This window comes from Sminthopsis crassicaudata, chromosome 5 (assembly GCF_048593235.1).
Source record: "Sminthopsis crassicaudata isolate SCR6 chromosome 5, ASM4859323v1, whole genome shotgun sequence".
NCBI lineage: Eukaryota > Metazoa > Chordata > Mammalia > Dasyuromorphia > Dasyuridae > Sminthopsis > Sminthopsis crassicaudata.
This window is the reverse complement of record NC_133621.1, coordinates 56350261-56355640: the sequence shown is the minus strand read 5'-3', so window position 1 is coordinate 56355640 and position 5380 is coordinate 56350261.

Sequence of the window (5380 nt, the reverse complement as noted above, 5' to 3'; positions counted from 1 at the left end):
ACGGTTGTTGAGACTCCTGGCCTTTTATCCTAGTAACACATTGTGAGGTAGTGATGACATCAAATGGAACCATTTTGCTGTTATATCCGTTACCAACCGGAGTATATGTGCACAATCAGCATGCTTCTTCATTACATTGTTTCCTGAACCAAAGACACTCTCCCTGAATTGGGTTTCAAACTGTATTTCCCACAGATTCCCATTCAAACTTCTTCCCAGCTTCCACCTAGAGTGTACCTTTACCAAAGATTGAAAATATTTCTGAACACTAAAATTTTAAATTTCTTGTCTTTCTCAGACTGTCCATTAACAAAGAAAAAATATATTTACATCGGGTGTTCACGGGTAAAGAGAATTGGATTCACTTCTTTCTAAAACATTTTTCATTTGGGTTTCATGTCTTTTCTATTTCTGGTTCAAATCCAGGATAGATATATGTCTTGCATTACTGCACAGGCCACAAACTTGACATCTTCCTCCTTCTCATCTCGTATCTTCTCTAACACTCTTTACCTCCATTCACATGCTTTAGGCAAACTTCTTTTAATTTATTTTTTCATTGGAGTTGTTTATTTTCAAAACATACACAAGGAAATTTTTTTCACTATGGACCCTTGAAAAACCATGTGTTTCAATTCTTCCCACCTTCCCCCCCCCTCCCTCATGTGGATGGCATGCAATTCAATATATGCTTACCACAGTTAAAGACATGTTAATTCCTATATAGGCATACACATTTATGCGATTATTTTGATGCAAAAGACAAATGAAATTAAAAAAAATAAAAATGGAATAGATAATGAAATTCAAGCAAATCATAACAAAAACTGTGAAAATGTTATGTTGTGATCCACACTCGGTTCCCACAGTCGTCTCTCTTTGTGCAGATGATTGTCATCATGAACAGATCATTGGCTCAGGCCTGAATCATTTCACTGTTGAAAAGAGCCAGGTCCATTACAATTGACTGTGGTACTGATGTTGCTGTATACTATGGTTTCCTGGTTCTGCTCCTTACCTTTAGCACCAGTTTATCTAAGTCTCTAGGCTTCGCTGACATCACCCTGGTGACTGTCAAAATTCCTTTTTACACTCACATGAAAGAGTGTTCCAAATCACTACTGATCAGAGAAATGCAAATTAAGACCACTCTGAGATACCACTACACACCTGTCAGATTGGCTAAGATGACAGGAACAAATAATGACAAATGTTGGAGGGGATGTGGGGAAATTGGGACACTAATACATTGTTGGTGGAGTTGTGAAAGAATCCAGCCATTCTGGAGAGCAATCTGGAATTATGCCCAAAAAGTTATCAAACTGTGCATACGCTTTGACCCAGCAGCGCTACTACTGGGATTATATCCCAAAGAAATACTAAAGAGCGGAAAGAGACATATATGTGCCAAAATGTTTGTGGCAGCTCTTTTTGTTGTAGCTAGAAACTGGAAGATGAATGGATGTCCATCAGTTGGAGAATGGTTGGGTAAATTGTGGTATATGAAAGTTATGGAATATTATTGCTCAGTAAGAAATGACCAGCAGGAGGAATACAGAGAGGGTTGGAGAGACTTAAATCAACTGATGCTGAGTGAAATGAGCAGAACCAGAAGATCACTGTATACTTCAACAACGATACTGTATGAGGATGTATTCTGATGGAAGTGGAAATCTTCAACATAAAGAAGATCCAACTCACTTCCAGTTGATCAATGATGGACAGAGGTAGATACACCCAGAGAAGAAACACTGAGAGGGGAATGTAAATTGTTAGCACTAATATCTGTCTGCCCAGGTTGCATGTACCTTCGGATTCTAATGTTTATTGTGCAACAAGAAAATGATATTCACACACATGTATTGTACTTAGACTATATTGTAACACATGTAAAATGTATGGTATTGCCTGTCGTCGGGGGGACGGAATAAGGGAGGGGGGGTAATTTGGAAAAATGAATACAAGGGATAATATTATAAAATATATATATATATATAATAAAAAAAATTAAAAAAAAAAAAAAGAATGACTGGGTGAAAGAGCAAATTATAGAAACAATTAATAATTTCACCCAAGATAATGATAATGATGAGACATCATATCAAAATCTTTGGGATGCAGCTAAAGCAGTAATAAGGGGAAATTTTATATCTTTAGAGGCTTATTTGAAGAAAATTGAGAAAGAGAAGATTAACGAATTGGGCTTACAACTTAAAAGGCTAGAAAAAGACCAAATTGTAAACCCCCAACCAAAAATTAAACTCGAAATACAAAAATTAAAAGGAGAAATCAATAAAATTGAAAGTAAAAAAACTATTGAATTAATAAATAAAACCAAGAGTTGGTTTTATGAAAAAGCCAATAAAATAGATAAACCTTTGGTAAATTTGATCAAAAAAAAGAAAGAGGAAAATCAAATTGATAGTCTTACAAATGAAAAGGGGGATCTTTCCACCAATGAAGAGGAAATTAGAGAAATAATAAGGAGTTACTTTGCCCAACTTTATGCCAATAAATTTGATAACTTAAGTGAAATGGATGACTTCCTCCAAAAATATAGGCTCCCTAGATTAACAGAGGAGGAGATAAATTGCTTAAATAGTCCCATTTCAGAAAAAGAAATAGAACAAGCTATTAATCAACTTCCCAGGAAAAAATCCCCAGGGCCAGATGGATTCACATGTGAATTCTACCAAACATTTAAAGAACAATTAGCCCTAATGTTATATAAATTATTTGAAAAAATAGGGGATGAAGGAGTCCTACCAAATTCCTTTTATGACACAGACATGGTACTGATACCTAAACCTGGTAGATCGAAAACTGAGAAAGAAAATTATAGACCAATCTCCTTAATGAATATTGATGCTAAAATCTTAAATAAGATATTAGCAAAAAGACTTCAGAAAATCATCTCCAAGATAATACACTATGATCAAGTAGGATTTATTCCAGGAATGCAGGGCTGGTTTAATATTAGGAAAACTATTAATATAATTGACCATATTAATAATCAAATTAATAAGAACCATATGGTCATCTCAATAGATGCAGAAAAAGCATTTGACAAAATCCAACATCCATTCCTACTAAAAACTCTTGAGAGTATAGGAATAAATGGATTATTCCTTAGAATAATCAGGAGTATATATTTAAGACCGTCAGTAAGCATAATATGCAATAGAAATAAACTGCAACCTTTCCCAGTAAGATCAGGAGTGAAACAAGGTTGCCCACTATCACCATTACTATTCAATATAGTACTAGAAACGCTAGCCTCGGCAATAAGAGCCGAGAAAGAGATTCAAGGAATTAGAGTAGGAAATGAGGAAATTAAACTATCACTTTTTGCAGATGACATGATGGTATACTTAGAGAACCCCAAAGACTCTGCTAAAAAGCTACTAGAAATAATTCAAAATTTCAGCAAAGTGGCAGGATACAAAATAAATCCACATAAATCCTCGGCATTTTTATATATCACTAACAAAATGCAACAGCAAGAGATACAAAGAGAAATTCCATTCCAAACAAATGTTGAGAGTATAAAATATTTGGGAATCCATCTACCAAAGAAAAGTCAGGAATTATATGAGAAAAATTACAAAACACTTGCCACAAAAATAAAATCAGATTTAAATAATTGGAAAGACATTCAGTGCTCTTGGATAGGCCGAGCGAAAATAAGAAAGATGACAATACTCCCCAAACTAATCTATTTATTTAGTGCTATACCAATCAGACTCCCAAGAAACTATTTTAATGACCTAGAAAAAATAACAACAAAATTCATATGGAAGAATAAAAGGTCAAGAATTGCAAGGGAACTAATGAAAAAAAAGTCAGAGGAAGGTGGTCTAAGTGTACCAGATCTAAAGCTATATTATATAGCAGCAGTCACCAAAACCATTTGGTATTGGCTAAGAAATAGACCGGTAGATCAGTGGAACAGATTAGATACAAAGGACAAAAAAGGGTACATCTATAGCAATCTAATCTTTGACAAACCCAAAGATTCCAACATTAGGGATAAAAATTCATTATTCGGAAAAAACTGTTGGGAAAACTGGAAATTAGTATGGCAGAAATTAGATATGGATCCACACTTAACACCATATACCAAGATAAGATCAAAATGGGTCCATGATTTAGGCATAAAGAGGGAGATAATAAATAGATTAGAGGAACAGAGGATAATCTACCTCTCAGACTTGTGGAGGAGGAAGGAATTTATGACCAGAGGAGAACTAGAGATCATTATTGATCACAAAATAGAAGATTTTGATTACATCAAACTAAAAAGTTTCTGTACAAATAATACTAATGCAAACAAGATTAGAAGGGAAGTAACAAATTGGGAAAATATTTTTAAAAACAAAGGTTCTGACAAAGGTCTCATTTCCAAAATATATAGAGAACTGACCATAATTTATAAGAAACCGAACCATTCTCCAATTGATAAATGGTCAAAGGATATGAACAGACAATTCTCAGAGGAAGAAATTAAAACTATATCCACTCACATGAAAGAGTGTTCCAAATCACTACTGATCAGAGAAATGCAAATTAAGACCACTCTGAGATACCACTACACACCTGTCAGATTGGCTAAGATGACAGGAACAAATAATGACAAATGTTGGAGGGGATGTGGGGAAATTGGGACACTGATACATTGCTGGTGGAGTTGTGAAAGAATCCAGCCATTCTGGAGAGCAATCTGGAATTATGCCCAAAAAGTTATCAAACTGTGCATACCCTTTGACCCAGCAGCGCTACTACTGGGATTATATCCCAAAGAAATACTAAAGAGCGGAAAGAGACATATATTTGCCAAAATGTTTGTGGCAGCTCTTTTTGTTGTAGCTAGAAACTGGAAGATGAATGGATGTCCATCAGTTGGAGAATGGTTGGGTAAATTGTGGTATATGAAGGTTATGGAATATTATTGCTCTGTAAGAAATGACCAGCAGGAGGAATACAGAGAGGCCTGGAGAGACTTAGGTCAACTGATGCTGAGTGAAATGAGCAGAACCAGAAGATCGCTGTACACTTCAACAACAATACTGTATGAGGATGTATTCTGATGGAAGTGGAAATCTTCAACATAAAGAAGATCCAACTCACTTCCAGTTGATCAATGATGGACAGAAATAACTATACCCAGAGAAGGAACACTGGGAAGCGAATGTAAATTGTTAGCACTAATATCTGTCTGCCCAGGTTGCATGTACCTTCGGATTCTAATGTTTATTGTGCAACAAGAAAATGATATTCACACACATGTATTGTACTTAGACTATATTGTAACACATGTAAAATGTATGGTATTGCCTGTCGTCGGGGGGAGGGAATAGAGGGAGGGGGGGCAATTTGGAAA